Raw genomic sequence first — 17380 nt, forward strand, 5'->3', positions numbered from 1 at the left:
TTTTTCCAAGTGGGAAAAGTCTTCAGTTGGTAAATAATGTACCTCAGCAAACCAGCACTTATCAACTGCTATTCAAAGCATTAAACAACAGATGTTTTAGTATTCTACGTCAAGAAATTAGGAGAAGCTGTAGACAAAGATGACTACTGCTATTTAATATTTAAAAAAACAAGATAAAAATCAGTTGCAGCAACCTTACGCTGGGAAACGATAGTTCATGATTTCTTTGCAAAGGAGTCAAAGATAAAATACCATAACAGAGCAATGAAGTGCAAGTCTAATTGTTAAATATAATATAGATGGCAACATTAACCTGAACTGCTCTCTAGCAGTGGGATAATCAGATGTGTAAGTGACAAATTGCAAAGCATAAACAAGAACACATGTTCAGTCTTAAGGGCATAACTTGTCCTTGGTCTAGAAATGGAATGTAACACTTACTCATACTTCAAAATGATAATGGAGGCAGTAATGTGTGGAATCACTGCTACAGATGGCAAAAGATAAGAAAACAAAGCAAGCAAATTTTTTCAAGACAACTGGAATAGTTGTTTCTACAAAGTCTCAAGTCTTCCTAGTACCTTGAACATTTTTTAAAATGTAAATGTATCATTTTCAGGGCCCCAACAAAAGTGTTTCCTCTTAGAAAATAGACATAAATTCAGCTCTACAGACTAACTGAATGGTGCATGTTTCTTTTAGCTCTTCAGTTCTCATTCTAATTGGGCTTTAAAAGAAATACACTGCTTAGAGGTCAATAAACAATAGGCCTTTTCTTCCCATGTTAGTGACCTATAAATACTAGCTTTAGTCCTGGTTCAGTGACAAGATATGGCCTGCAGATCATTCTTAACCACACTATGATTTGCTTACATATGAATACCTTACAGATAGTAGCTTCGTACTTAAACTATTATTGTGAGAAAGTGTCAAAGAGAAAAAATATGCTAGTGTGGTGTAATTGTCCCTTAGAATAAGATCTTCTAAGCACAATTAAAATGAGTACCTATATAATGATCATATATAGTTTTTACATTAGGTCTACTAAAATTTTTGCAGAATAAATTCCTATTTACTTTGGCAAAAATTGTTTAGTGAAAACCTTCTTATAAAGCACTTTGATAAAGCAAATATTTCCAACTATTGTGAATTTGCTGATATGATTCTTGCCATTCTGAGAAATAGATCCTTTATATTTATTTCCTTTTTGTAAGAGCAATGAGAAACAAAGTCATTTTAAAATACAAAAGAAAAAAATGCATATTTATATCAGCTGCCCAGACCCTTTGCAGCCTTGCATGTTCTGCCATGCTCACAGAAAAAATGTCACTGAATTAACTCTGGTTGGACGATGGACTTCTCCATCCCATTTCCAGCTGTAGAAGCTATATGAAGGCATGTTTTAGAAGACTAAATTAATCCCTGTCTTACAAGGCTGCTAAGTTGAATGCAGCTTTATCAAGAGCTATCACATCTGAATTAATTATTTTTCAAATTTTGAGAAGAAATGCTGAAAGACACCTGTATCTGGACTTAAAGAATGAACTAGTTCATCTTCTGTTGAGCCTACATACAGCGGAAAGAACTGATAGAGGCAGCTTTTGCACCCCGTAGACATTCCCACATACTACACAAACTGTGTGGTCCGTTTGCATGGATAGAAGGAGCTTTAATTTGGTTCCCATACATGTGCATGTCAGCATACAAAGACATAACAAGATTATGTCTTCCATTAACAAACTACATCCCCTAGCACTCTATATCTCCTTTAATACAACACAGTACACTTCAGAAATGAACTGAAATAATGAAACAATTCATTTTAAATTTCTTCGTGCAGTGAATGTTGGGAGGAAACATGCACAACATTGAAGGAGATATAAGACAAATCTCACACTTCCCCTTCTATATAAACCACATAGTCCCAAAAGACAAGCCCTTTCTGAGGACACCATAACACTTCTTTTGGCCGCTTCTTTCCACTTCAGGAGCTTGTGGCACTTTTTCTTCATTTTGAGAATCCCACAGCTCTTTTTCCAGACTGCCTGTGCCAGTTCCCTCTGCCAAGCCTAGAACCCAGCCCTTCCCTGCTGAGCCTGGGCTGCTCCCTGATCTTCTGCTGTGTTGGTCCTTCTGCTGCAAAGGAGGTGACTTGTTCCACACAACTGCACTCTGCTTACAAGGGGAACTCGTCTGTCTCGATGCTTCCTGCTCGACCTCTTCAGTGCCATGGACACCGCCAGGACCTTCTGCCCCATCCAAGGGTGAGCGCATGGGGCATCTCCGGCTGGTCCCACAGCAGTGGCTCTCTGGAGACGCAAGGCTGTTGACTGCACCTCCCGAAGGGTCATGCCATGTTCTCCCCAATTTTCACAGACCACCCCTGCCACACATTACTGTGCCTGAAGGTAGGCCATGAAACGTTTAAGTCTCTTTTTCATGTTTTACACCCAAGGGGACACCCTTCTACTGTGTTGCAACTCGGAAGCCTGACAAAAGCCGTGGCAGTGAAGAGAGAGTAGCAGAATTTGTCTTATGTGAACTATGCTTTACATAACCCACACAATAAATGTAGTTCTCCATAATCTCGGGCATCTGACAGCTTAACGCTTGCTGAATCCCTGTGATGTTCACTTCTCCAGCCATTTCATCAGAAAGGCTGTGCTTTTAACAAAACTAATTAGGAGCAAGACTCACAGGAGAGGCGTTCTGCTGCATTTGTTTAAAAAAAAAGAAATTTAAAATGAATCTGTGGTAAAGAGGGTTTCATCTATGCCATAAGGTCAGCAAAAACTTTTCATGGGGAAAACCTTTCAGTACATATTTATCGATTTCTGTGGCAAGGCCTTTTTTTTCCTTGCTAGACTTCAATTTCATAAACCAAGATTGTATTGATCGTCCAGACTTACAAGATTTTCACATGATCTACAATGCTGTAGGCCCTATGAAGCATTACGAGCATTTTGGAACAGGTCCAGTAAAAAGAGTGTGTAAATATATAGAGCCATGTACAAATATATTTATGTACTTGCATAAGAAGCTGAACACAGATTTAGAATTTTAGATGTGCTATTTTCAGTCAGAGCTTGTTAACTAAAAAGTAAAAAAAAAAAAAGAACCTTATACCTTATTACACCACTTTCATCTTTGTAACTCTTCATAAATTCAAAAAGAAAGATGGCTTTTTTAATCTTTTCTTTCAAATTCAGTAAAACTCCAAACCATATTTATAAAACCTCTATATTTTACATGATACAGAAACAAAGTCTATAAAATGTGAAATCATTGCAATGTAGAAAAAAGGTTGTAAAATAGGAATTGTTATCAATTAAATTATATAATAATGTTCCACTTCAACACAGAGGAAATGCAGCAGAGAAGAAACAGAGCATAGCTGAGGATGAGTCAAATTAAGACTATTTTGTTCCCCCCTCGTAAAGATAACATTTTTAATATTGCAGATAGCATTTCTTAGTTGAAATGCTTTAAAGCTTTTGACAGGTTTAAAATTCTTAAAGCAGAACAAAAACTCAGTGCGAGATGAAGATTGTGAAAAATTATTGTTACTGTGTGTCAGACTCCTACTGTTAAAAATAATAATGAAAACACAAGCCTTCTGCAAACACAGGAACACACACCCTCAGTATGCAAACTAATCTTTCCTGTATCAATCCATTAGAATATTTTAAAGTAACCAAATAGATTTAAAAAAAAAGCCTTCAAAAACAATATTCTATTTGCACAGATTCACTTTAGAAAAACAAACAGATTCTCGCCAACACTTTCTCTGCTCTCATCATCATGCATCTCTCTACGCTAGCCTCCACATAAAGAAGAAACACTCTGTGTACCCACCAGCAGATCAGTTTGAAACATCTAGATGTCAATCAGCTTCTTTCTCCTTACGTAAGGTACCCTGGCTCATACCCAAATGTTTTCTTTCTTCTTCAGAGTCTTAATTAAAACACCTCATGTCTCCTCAGCGCTCTTCTGTTCTGGTTAGAGAAGACTTCAGTATTTCCCCAGACTCTTAAGTCCATGCCTGGGGCTTTAGGCGTATGCACTTCTGAAGTGGAACATACTCAGCAGAGTTCTTTGAAATATTGTGTACAACAGATTTCAAAACAAAAGAAGACAAAATCAAACCCTGTCCCTTCTGCAGACCTTAGTCATGGGAGTGCATCACCCCAAGAACACTATCTGTGGCTAAGCCTTGGCCTTTGAAATGGTGAGCCTTGTGTAGCCACAGCCTCTTTAAATATCACCCTTTGCTCCCATTATTCTAATTTAGACTACTGTTGTTTTGCATACGACAATACAGCATGCCAAAATACATATCTGAGTAAATTAGATTGCAAGCTGAGATATTGTCATCCTAGGCTCAATACCAAACTTTTACTAAAAGTAAACAAAAAAAGACTACTACACATATCTTTTGCCAACGTTGCTGTCGTCTTCTAAAAATAGCATCGATTCTCTCATAGATTCTCTCATAATAGAATTCCGTAGCCTGGTAAACAGACACCCAAAAACAAGCCTGTATGCCTGAGACACTGAATCAGACTATAGTTCAGTTTTTCATTTGCAAATATATATACCGAAGACATTAGCTTACAAGTAATCCTTCTTTCCTGTTAAACACAGATGCCCATTCCAAAAGAAAAAAAAAAAACATTGGTAGCATAAATGGACTCTCCCCAGAGACCGAAGCAGAGAGTAAAATCTCTAAGAGCCTCCGCAGTTCGCTAAAGCCCCCTCTGAAACAAAGCTTACATTACCCCAAATCAAGCCTACAACAGACTGGCTGTTCAAGACAAGATTTGCTCTTAAGTAAAGAAGCTGGAAACAGCAGCTAGTAGCAGGCAACCTTGTGACATTTGGCACAACAGGATTTCTGTTAAGGCCTGATCTCTTAATTCTTCCCAAATGACTGTACATGGTATTCAGCATCTCAAATATACCAACGAGTTCATAAAGGTGAGAAAAGGGGATTTTTATAGTACCTGCACCAGACTTGATCAAAGCCTCCAACTGAGAAACCATATACAAAGCTGCCTTTTAATCTAAATGAATGAACAAAAAACAATCAGATTAAAATCAAAATAAAAAAAAGAAGTTACATATTAAGATAAACTCATTCTTTCATAAGAAAGCCTTGCCAAAATAGACATTTTCTCAGTAGCATCAATTTGAGTTAAAAAGTATTTTCTGTTTTTTCTGGATGGAAGGAAAGGAATCATTTGGAAAAAAAAAATATTCTCAGTGGTAAATCAACATGAAATCAGCAAGAAAATTGTTTTCCTCTATCTCATTTTATTACATCTGCCCATTACCACAACAAAGGCAGTAATTCCTTTGTTAACTTTTGTTCATTGTGATCAACTAAACTATATTAATATGTATCTATCTAAATAACTAGCTGTATAAGTATACAATGAGAGCAGCAGCATAGTTTAGAAATGTATCGACTAGGTACCAGAAGTGTATTCATAATGAAGCTCAGTAGATTAACTTTCTCAGCCGGATTGATCACTCTAAGTTGAGCTCCATATTGTTTGCATTACTCCAATAAGCAACCAGTACTGTAGGCTACACTAATACAGAAAAACACTCTTAACTGGTAAAGTGTGCAAGTGCATAGTTATGTATTATACATGACTTCATCTCATAAAATAGAACTTTTTTTTTTTTGGAGACTGACTTTAGGTACCCAAGTTGGAAAATGTCAGACATATAGCACAGTGTAACATAAAATCCTGCAGGTACCTTTCCCTTTTCAGTGCTTGCCAATTTATACTTTCCTCTAGACTAAAATTTGTCTTTCATATATTTTTGATGAAGTTGTTGGATTTCAGCTACCATCGTTTTTCATTACATTCTAGATGATAAACTCTAAAGCCTTTACAAGTTTTGTTTACTTGTCAGCATATTGAACTGTTCCACCTTTAGCAGAAAAAAAGAACCCATCTAACCAATTAACCTACTCCTCTCCTCGCCCCCCCACCAAATTTCTCTTTAAATATAATTAACTATCGTCCTGTGCTAAGGGCACGCTACCACTGAAGACAGAACTGCAGGATTAAGCCTGCCTTCCTATTTTCTGTCTTACTCTCTTTTCCAAATAACTTGCATTTATTATGCAAGTGCCAGTTAACCAATTTAACAGAATTGCTAATATTTGTTTATCTATATTCAACTGAAGCTTCAAAATCAATTGGCAAATTCAAAAAATATGATTCTGCCCTTTGTTAGCTTATCTAATGAATAAAAATACCCTAGCAGACAAAATAGTCCATTATCCATGGTTACTGTTCAATCATTTTTCAGCTGAAACTCTGAAGAATAAGAAATGGAAATCATGATGGTACTGCACCATTAATAAAACTGATTTTGACTGTTAAAGTTTGCATACTGAATAACGCATCTTTGGCTAGTGTATGCAGTGGCCTATATAAACTTGAGGCTTCTTTTCTGAAAAATTATTACATCAAAATAAAATCTAAAAACTTATCCAAGTCCAGTCATGGATATATTACTGAAGAATAAGCACATACCTATTTAAGTTTTTTAGTTTTGCATGTTTTAAGTTTAAAATGTGGTGAAATTTTGAGTTAGGAAGTAACATAGGTGGTTACAATCATTCTAATTCATCATCTCCTCTCTTTCTGAACCCAGATACATCCTGTGTGAAAAGACTTATTGTTCATACATTGTTAAGAAAAGAGGGACAGTACAAGAATTTTCAAAAACACCTTCTCCAGCTTTTGCATAGATTCTGTCTAGAACAACACTATACTAATTTGGACACCATCATTTGATTTACAATAACTAGGAGAGATGCATACATCACACTTTTCCTTGCGGAATTCCAGAAACATGAAGGTAGGTTAACAATTACATGCTTGAGATCTTTCTAAATCTGTGCTGACACGCGCAAAGATAACTAAAAGGGGCTTTGCAAAAGATATAATATGATGATATTACACCTCTAACATCTCTCAGCGAATATATCTCTATACTGCTGCTACTGAGATTGCATTTTCAGAACGTTATTATTCTAGCCATGCAAAGTCCACTTTGCTTGCTTTAATGAATCAAAGGTCTTGGGGAGTACTGTAAGCAGCTTATTGAATTAAACTGTTTTCTCAAAGAAATGCCTCAAGGCAGAAACATATGATTGATTACAGAATGAACAGGCCTTAAGTTGCAGTGTTTGCTTCTGTTTTAAGCTATGAAGTAGAAGGAGGACACTATTAATTCAAGCATCAGTACAGGAGCAAAAGCTTTTCCCTAGATGAGAAATATTGCAAAATTTTCTTCTTTTAGCCTAGTTATGTATTTAAAATAGAAGCTCTCTAAGCACACTTTTTACCAGGTTATCAAGGATAACCTTAGTGCACCAGATGGTCTGCAGAACTTCAGCAGTCATAGAAGAACAGTATGCTTACCTTTCTGCCATCATAGTGTCCTAAGTCCCTGGTGCTTTAAACACATGGGCTACAGAACAGATCTCAGTGGAAAGAAGGGGCTGTACTAAAACTTTCACAACACTTCAAGCAGAAAACATGACAAATAGACACTGGATGACTGATGAGCATCTAAATTATCATCCCATTGATACCTGAGATCCTGCTACTCTGGCTACAGTTCTGAAAAAAATAAGTTACTGTCTTTTTCCCATAGCAATGCTATTTTCAAAGACAATTTTTTTGAATCAGCTGCCTGAATCAGCTTTATTATACATTTAACTTCAGGTTTTGTTCTTGGCAAATGTCTTTGAAAGCTCAGATTGATGCTTAAGTTCCAGTGTTAGGCCCTCATTGATCTACAGCTGATGTTTGACTGGCTGAAGGTTGCAGAAGCAAACTAATCACGGAGAGACAAAATTACCAGCCAGCATATCAGCAATAGATCTAAACTTCAACAACTGTTTCTCATTCCTTCCTTTAGGCCCTATAGAAACTGCAGTGGGATGCAATATCAAGATTTATGAAAAGCAATGGACCTGTATAATCCAGAAATTGTCTTATTAAAATGTTTTCACATATAATTTTCTTATAATTTTCACATTTTTCAGAAGTTTCTAAATTGATTAGTTTTTATCACATATTTAACTTTGTAAAATAGATTTTTTTTATATAGACAGAGGGGCAAAAGGGTGCATAGGGGAACCTACACATTTAAACAGGTGTAGATGCACACCAGAATGACCTGTATGCTGAAAACCACCTTCTCTGTCCTGCAAAGCAGATGACCAGTTACACTCCAACTTCTTCTGAATTCTGGATGGAAAAAATAAAATTAGGAAGGATTTCTTCTTTCCCTCAACAGATGATAGAAAATTTTGCCTTTACTTATATATATAGTATATATAGGATGCCTAGGACAGACAGTCCTATCAAAGTAATTAGGGAGGAAAGACTTTCCCACAGTAGATAATGTTTCCTCTTTTCTCCAAAGGTGTGAAACTCTATCTCTTAAAAAGAGATGCCTATCAACACCTTATGCAGATATCAGACCCTATTGCTGACTGTTGTTAAGGCTTTCTTACCTGATGTATCAGGATCTCACAAAGAGAAAGAAGGAAAGGAACTCTTTCTTTAGGTTCCACTGTAGTGTAAACTAGTGGCAGTAGTGGTTTACAATGTGTTAGAATGGAAGAGAAAATTGTTTTCTGATTTCAGTTAAACTTGGAGAATAAGTATATAAAACTGTTATTTTACAGGCTACCACATGAGATATGGTAGAAATAATCTTTTTTTTTTCCTCCAGAGAAATTTATAAAACTCCCAGAAATTCAGTAAACTCTTGACTATATATGATTCAGCAATTACAGCAATAAAATATTTGAGATACTATTTCCCTTCTTTCTGTGTTAGCAGAGAAATATAGTCATGGCTAATAAACATCCCTCATGCGCATTTTTGTCAAGGCCAAAGGTTGAATCCTGTGTAACAGAGAACAACTGTGCTTATAAGGCAACTTCTTCTTGAATGAATGGTAATAATATTCTCTTAAATTGATGCACACACTTATAATCCAAACATTTTTTATGGACTTACAGTGCTCTAACTGAAGTCATTGCTATTTAAGCCTCTCTGTAATTGTTACCATTGCTGACAAGATTAAAGCAAATGGGCACTGCTCACCTCCAATGATAAATTAAATACTTACTGATACACTGAATTATTGATATGTGTGACGCCATGTACATAGCTAAGGCAGTAACAACTGAAATGATTGCTTTTTCAAAGATCATGAATTCAGAGAATACCTTAAAAAATTCCTTCTAGAATTTCCTATATCACTCCAATTACTACTGAGAGAGCGCCTGGACAGGTAACATGGATTCGAATTTTATTGGCTAAGGGTAGGCAAAATAAATCCAAGCCTTGGAGAGCCTGGCCTGTAGATATATATGGAATTTAAACAAAATCTTTTCTAGCAAGTTTTTCTATGCTACCATATTCATGACTAAGACACATGCGACAGTGAAGTTCACTAGTCAACAGATAATTTGTGACGAGTAGAGGAAGGTCTCAGGAGATGGCATGGGGGCTAATTAAATAAATCAAATGTCAGTGTCTTGTCTAATTGCATCCAGACTGTGTTGGCCCATGTCTGCAGTGACTACTCAAACAGATCTATTAGAAAGGCTTCAGTGTTTTAGAGTGCATGTTTATATTGTATCTGGTAGCAGTAAAGCAGTTAGATGTGCAAATGTGCAGCCTGGTTTAAGTACCTTGTAGACATTGCTTAATCAAGAAATTTAGAGAGAGAATGTATTTAATGTATTAATTTGAAAGACAAGTATAAAACCCCATATTCCTAACCTGAAACCTTTACATTTAACAATGTAAAGCATTCCTTTCCTCTCCAATACAATTAGCACTGACGACAGCCAGAATCCTCCTCTTACTACAATATTCAACAGTCTTTATCACAACCTTCTTTTTTCAGAACATAGTCACTTCCCTGTGCATTTTCTTCAACATTATCACAAAGTGCCTGCAAACTATATTGTTATTATTGTAACTTTCCTTTTTAACCAAAAGAACAGAGAAGCAAAAAGTTTGGAGGTAGCTGAAGGAACTTACTAAGCTTTAGTGGCAGATAGCAATGGTGTGCTTGTTTTTTGAAGGAAAGAACATATTGCTACCTGTATTTATTGCTTCATATCAGAGACAAATATTTCACATACTTGAAACAGGAACATGACTTTATCTGCGCTAGAGAATTGCCAGTGTATAGCACACATTTTGTTCTTTTTCACAGGCTTTTCTTCAAAGAAAAAGAAGAGAAAATTATTTGAAAGAGAAATTTTCAGCCTGCAAAAGCGGACATATCTATTTGCAGAAGGTGGACTTTTAAGGACATACAATTTAGAAAGTGAAGAAATCTTCTCCAAGTTTTCCCACCAACATTAAAACTACCTTTCCCTAAAAGATAGCTGATCAAACACAGTCTAGTGGGTTTAATACGGGAATTACTGGATTAAATTCAAAGGTTTGTTCTCATTTGTTTCACATTTCAACGAAAACGATCTGGTAGCACTAGCTATTTGACTGTAATTATATTTGCAGAAAATGCTCTTATGGGACAAGGTGCAGGATACTTTCCCTTAATTGAACGAGCTTACTCCATATATTCACAGGGAGTACATCATCCACTTCTCCCAAATTTCAAAGAAAAGCGGTGTACAGAGATGTACTATGTCATTTTTAACTATATTTAGCATCTCATTTTCATTGTTCTTAATCACCTTTGAAAACTGGCTACAGCCCTCACTACCTGATACATTGAAGTAAAGTAGGAATTCCTGGGTTGATTGTATGTCTTATTAAGCAATTGCTAGAGGGACAGGTTCATCCTTTCTGGCCTTGACAAATGTACGTATGTCAACAAAAGGAATTTATGCCATTAACAGCATAACCCTACAGAGAGGAAGAGCTTCTCATAGTACTGGTGACTACAGTAATTCTGCACAGAATTTTATTTTCATTTATAATGGATTAATTATTTAATAAGTAATCCCAGTAAAAAGGCCATTAAGACAGATTATAAAATAATGTTTTCTCCTTTTGGAAATTCTGACATTTTCAAGCTTGGTATTAAACCAAGTTGAGGGAAAAGTTCAGAACTTCCGAACAGAAATTAAAAAGACCACTTCGGAATATAAAATGATTTTACAGAAATATTTTATGATTAATAATATCAAAAGTGATATTATTACCATTATGCCATTATGAAAGAATGCAGCAATAAAGTTGAAATTAACAGCATCAGTATAGGTCTAACTGCTTTAAATTTTCACTTCAAAAATGTATCAGAATAAGCATATTACCATTTAGTGTTTAGACTTCAGAGAAAGGTAAATTTCCACTGGGAAGCCACTTTCTCAGGCTTTCTCAGCCTTTTGTGTAAGCCTCACAACCTGTGGCAGCATTAAACAGAGTATTACATTTGGGAAATCAAATCTCTCCAGCTCAGGAACTGTACTAAGAACAATTAAAATAAAGCAAAAAAGCTTCCAAAATAGTCTATTTCAGTGTTAACTCTACTACCGTCACAGGTAAGGGGTCAAGATGATCCTTGACATCTCTTATCTTAACCTCTCATATTACAAAAGAAAACTTCAATTTAATATTCAATATGGGCTATCTGTACTCTGTTTCATATGCAGCTTTGTTGTAATCCATCTGCTCTTTATTAAGTTATCAAAGAGATTATTGTTTTATCTATGTCTTAACTTGTCTCAAAGGAAAATATTGCATGGTCTTCTGACACCTTTTAATTTAATTATCAAGAAGATAGTGCTGTTACATTCTCATATTTAAAAATGCAGTAATACTGTAACAGAAAAACAGCAAGCACACTAGTTCCTGGTATAACTTAAGAACATAAGAACAGCTATAGTACATTGCACCAAAGGTCCATTCCAGCGCTATATGCTGTTTCCAACACCAGTAAAGCTGCTGGCTAGAGAATAGTAAGGCAAGAAAAGTCATAACTGAAACCTCTCCTTAATGCTCTTCCTGCCTCCAACCTCCTCTAGTTCTAAGTGGAATATCATTTCTACCTAGTAAGCAACTTCCTAGAAAATGCTCTTCTGTGAGCTTCACCCATCTGAAGTTTAATCAGATAAAGAAATCACAGAAAATGTGTTCACAGTGTTTGCTCATTCCCTGAATTAAAGCTTTTTTAAAAACCTTACTGTACATGTGCACCTGCACACATTAGGCTCAGCAATCTTAACTGTATAACTGCAGCTATACCATGGGATCAATATATATAACACACAGTTTGTTTAGTGAACAACAACCCAGAATTCCTGGTGGAAATTATATGGCAGTATAAATATCACAGCCACACTCTTTTGACAAGTTAAATGTGCTCCATTCTTGAAAACTTCGTGACTCCAATAAGCTGCCTGTCATCAGAAACAAGGCTCATTTAACCAAATAAGTCTGATGTATTTAGGATCTAACATAAAGCCATTTGAAATCAATGACAGTTGTTCCATTGACTTCAGCTTGTTCTGGCTTAAATCTTTAGGCTGTATTCCAGCAGTCCATCCTTTTCCAAAAGTGAATTTAAGCATATGCTTTAGAGCTTTCCTGAAGAGGCATGTATTTAAGGATGTGCTTAAATGCTGTGTTGAATTGGGACTTTAACAAAAGCTGAATGGGATTCCAGGATTAATTTTCAGTCAATTTCCTAATATGCACGAATAAATTTTAAAGATAGTGTATTTCTGCATTGAAATGTAGGCAAGTGTTGTAATAATGAGTGGGGATAATGATTCTCTCGTGATATACTGAATAATTTGACACGTGCTCTTCTCTTTTCAGAAGTTATTTTTTTGAGAACAATATAAAGCTCAATGGTCAAGAATAATACACTGATAGTATAAAAAATACCTCTTGTTTTTGAGCAATTAATGCAACAAGACAAGCCATTATAATAAAATATTTAAATTGCAGTAGCAGATAGTAATCCATAGCTAATTAACCTTAACTATATAAACCTGCTCTCATTATTAATTTTATATACAAAGCATAAATGTAAAAGTATTTTCATATATATTTAAAGAATTCAAAATCAAAAAGTAAAGTCCCAAAACAAAAGCATCCATAGGATCAGCCATATGATCCTCATTCATCCAACAGAGTCACTCCTAGCAGCATGTTCAGAGATTTAAAAATAATTTTTGGGGCATAAGAATAAAGGGATATAGCTTCTAAATCTCACAATTTAGAAGACATACCTGTAAGCAGACCTCAGAAAGTTTCCAAGAAAGGTCTGTGAAATATTATGGAACCTTATTTGTCATACATTTTTAATATTATACAGAAGTAGATGTTTTAACTTGCAGTTTAATCTAACATGTCTAGGGCTGAGGCATTAGGCTTAGTACTAAATGAACACTGATTCATTATTTTTGTGCTGTGACAATATCTAGCTCTTCCAGGTATGGATCAAGACCACAGTGTGCTATGAAACAAAGAAATGATATTTGTCCCAAAGGACTAAATGTTATGCCTTCACTTTTCATTACACATATTATCTAGAAAGTCAGTAACTTATTTTTTTTTTAGGAGAATTAAAGAAAGGATATACTCTGCCCTAAAGAAACACCTCCTGTCCTTCCTCAAGGATATGTTTTGACCTAGACTCAGCTTACAGTCTCTCAAAAATACTTCATAGGCACAGGGAATGTTAAGAGAATATCATTCATAGTTACTTATATTGACTGGTACTGAGGAGAATGACCCAACACATCCCTTAAATTACTAGCCGCTCACTCAGCTTTGGAAATTATTTCTGACTGGTCAGTGTGATTACACCCCTAGTGGAAAAGTTATTCCTTCTGGGTCAGATTCTGCTCTTGATTATAGTGTCATTAATGAGTCATACCTTCACTGCATTCAAAGCACTCCTCTGAGAGATGGGTATAAGGTCAGAGTTTGGCTTCATATTAGCTGAAAAATACAGTGTTGTAGAAATGATCGAGAAGGTCTTCAGAACTGAAGTATACAGTGATGGAGCAGAAGATATTCAGTTTTTGGCATATCAGGGTGAACATGCAGATATTCAATATGTGAATTTATGATTAGGAGAGAGACTTCAAAAGTTAAAGTTAAGCCTAGAATAGAAAAAGTAGAAAAATCACAATGAATTTCTCAGTGTAGATTTTTAGTAGCTATATTTCCATTACAATTATTATATTCCCCAATTTTTTCTCCTTTGCATTATGTTTATAGAGACATTGTGTTGCTAATACACAAATTGTATGGAAATTACACATGAACTGAAAGGAGAAAGATTGTTACTTTTTTATTTTTACTTTCACGTTTACTTTTTACTGTAGCACTGACAGAAAACTAAGCCACAATATACTGAAAATGGCATTAAAACAGTCGTGGCTGTCGTTCATGATTCGTACAGGTGTTAATCTATTTTGTCAATGCACATATCACAACGGTTTTTCATTGCTTCTTCCCCTTTCAAGAGGAACTCTAGCCATTTGTGACTGCTTAATGCTTTATTTGAGTCTTGCATGATTGTGTAAGGTGGCCATTAAGTACGCTGCATCACTTCTCTATCATGGAGTATTATTGTCTGTGATTGAAGTGCTTTAATAATTTACTGTTCCTCTTGCTGGATGACAAAAAGCTTTTAAGCATATATTTGATGAAAATCAGACAAAACAAATTCTTACAGCGGTAGAAGATAAAAGAAAGACAAGAGGTGCCCAGCTAACAAATAGTAGTGTATAGACACTAAGAAATATAAAGCACAAGGTATTGGAAAAGATCAGGTATTTTTGCTATCATTGACCCTTACACAGTCATTTAATACATGTTTCTGAATTCTCTAGAATTAAAAAGCCTCTTTTTCGTGTTGAAATTCATTTATTCCTTTTCATTTTTCTCCACTGGACACTAGGATCAGAAGTACAAGATCTGTGCAAATGTTCTCCAAATCCAGTTCTTCAGGCCTGAAGTTTAAATAATTTTGCTGCTGATATTGTAATGATTCCTTCTGAAAAAATAGGGCCATGATTTGGAATCAGACAAGCAGGAAGTGTACAAGTCGAGTATTTGGATTCCATCATCCTCCTAAGAAAGCTGTTCTCCTCACCTTCTTTTCACCTGGCTCTCCAAAACCAAACACAAAGCAGTCTTGAGCAGGCTATTATGGCAGGTAGTGATCACTGAGGGGCATACTCTGTTAATCATACTCCAGTTGCTCAGCCCATACCCTTCTCCTGGAGAGCAGCTGGGTAGAAAAGACCATGATCCTCAGCACCAAAGACCCACATGGACTTAAATGGGATTAGGACTGCATTTGCTGTGGCAGATCTTCCTGAATGCTGGACACGTAGAGCCTTCTGAATAAAAACAGGCAAGATAACACGATTTCTTTCTTCAGTTCCATCTTATCTTCTCATGCCTTTAACTGCAAATAGCTAAGATATCAAAGTATACATGGAAGTTACAGTGCCTAACATCTTCTGCCTCTCAGGTCTCCTCTAGGGTACGGAAATGTCCGTGTGCATCATGGACTCTCTTTTCTGCTAGCGAGAAGCATAAGAACCTCATAAGTCTTCATGGCACTGTAGGCTGAGATTTGAAACATTTAAGACACTGCCCTTTGAGTAATGGAAGCCCTGAAATTTTTGCCTCAGCAGCAGAAAGAGCCTGCAGAACCCTTCAGCAGCAAGGAAGTACAGGAAGCTCTGGGATGCTGGCTGAGATGGTAACTGAGAATGCTGGGATTTTGACTCTCTTGACACGGCTGTTGAAAAAGAGCTCTGAAATGGTATGTAAAAGTCAAAGCAATTTTGTAGGTTGGATTCTCAAGGACATGTTGCCTCCTCAGGAAAAAGAGCATATTTTTTACTCCCTCCCAACCCCCTGACTATTAAAGAAGTGCATAAATGGATTTAGTTATTTAGATACGTGTTCATTTACTTGGAATGCGTCTATAAGCACTTTGTGCATGCATATTTCAGCCTAGGGAGATATTTCGGTTATTGCTTAGAATAACCTCTCAGGGTTCGCACAGTTCAGGCTGGACCAGCAGCCACATCTCCATCTGATCTGTTCTTAACAAAACAAAACAGCTTCAAAGCAATGACCCGTCTACGCCCACCTTCACAACCAGGTCTCGCCTTCACCTGTATCCCTCACAATTTCCAGGCTGTGTTCATGCTCCAGATTTTTCCTGTGCCTTGCCCCGAATAGACATTCACACACACTGGCTTTCTATCATGCAACTGGTGAATGTCTTTGCCTTTGCTGTCAATCACACTGCCCTTTTTCCAAATTCCTCTTACGAGTCCCCTTCCATGACCACACTGAACATATGTCTCTCACTATTGCTATTATGTCTTCATAAAATTTAACCTCCATCGCCATTTTTCTCTGATGATCCCCCTTACTCCAGTGATGTATCCACTTGCCTGATTCAGTTTGTCTTTAATGTGACTCTCCAAGCAAGTTCCAGTTCAAAGATAAGGCTCTACATGTCCTCATTTAAGTTTCACTTGAACATAGACCTCTGCCATGCTGCTCATGAATCAAGCTGACCCGTACAAATATCTGCTTTTCCCTTTCTGCCCTTAGACTGTCAGCTCTCAGGTCAGGAAACACTCCTTTGGAGATGCATACCTACTACAATGTGAATTCTGCTGCAAATAACTGTTAAAAAGTATTGTTCTTATAGAATTCCTCAAATAAACATCCATCCAGATGAGAGAATTTGCAGATATACTAGAAAACAAACACAGGCAGTTGTCTGATTCATAGTTACCTAATTGATTAGTTTGGAGACATTTTGCTGTCATGTAGAATCGCTGCTAGTTTCACCAAGAAAACCAATGCCAGTTTTTCTGTCGTAGCTATCAGAATTATTCAGTTAACATTAGGCTACGTGCTAACTGATTCACTAAGCTCAAGGCCCCTCAACTATCTTTTCAGAACCTTCTTTTCAGTGCCAACAGAATTATTTGTTTCCTGTTATCCTGAGACATAAATATTCTTAACTGGTCACATTAAGGGTGTATGTTTTTTCTTTTTTGTCTTATCAAAAGGAGAAATTAAGATAGATTATTTGTATTTGCACAGAGGGCTGTATTTCAAACTGGCATTTCAGCCTCTTCTTAAACTAACTTAAGATATAAAACATTAAGCTAGTTTAGAAAAACAGATGTTCAATATTAATGTTAGCTATGTCAGAGAGAGATGAAAAAAAAACCATCACAGGCAATAAGAAATGATAGACTGTAAAAGGATTTGAAAGCAGTTCATACTCTTATGCCCTGTTTTGTAAACCAGCATAGTCAGATATCCAATTACTTAATTTTTGTAGACCA

The 17380-nt window shown here is 36.2% G+C and overlaps 1 long non-coding RNA gene across 1 annotated transcript; it reads left to right on the forward strand.

Annotated features, from left to right (window-relative positions):
* Positions 1-1932: 1932 nt before the first annotated feature.
* LOC138061408 (uncharacterized) lies at positions 1933-16992 on the forward strand. The gene is made up of 4 exons (XR_011135135.1): positions 1933-2408; positions 6676-6882; positions 10276-10506; positions 14950-16992. It is a non-coding gene; the product is annotated as an uncharacterized lncRNA (long non-coding RNA).
* Positions 16993-17380: the final 388 nt, after the last annotated feature.

Source organism: Struthio camelus, chromosome 1 (genome assembly GCF_040807025.1).
Source record: "Struthio camelus isolate bStrCam1 chromosome 1, bStrCam1.hap1, whole genome shotgun sequence".
NCBI classification, from domain to species: domain Eukaryota; kingdom Metazoa; phylum Chordata; class Aves; order Struthioniformes; family Struthionidae; genus Struthio; species Struthio camelus.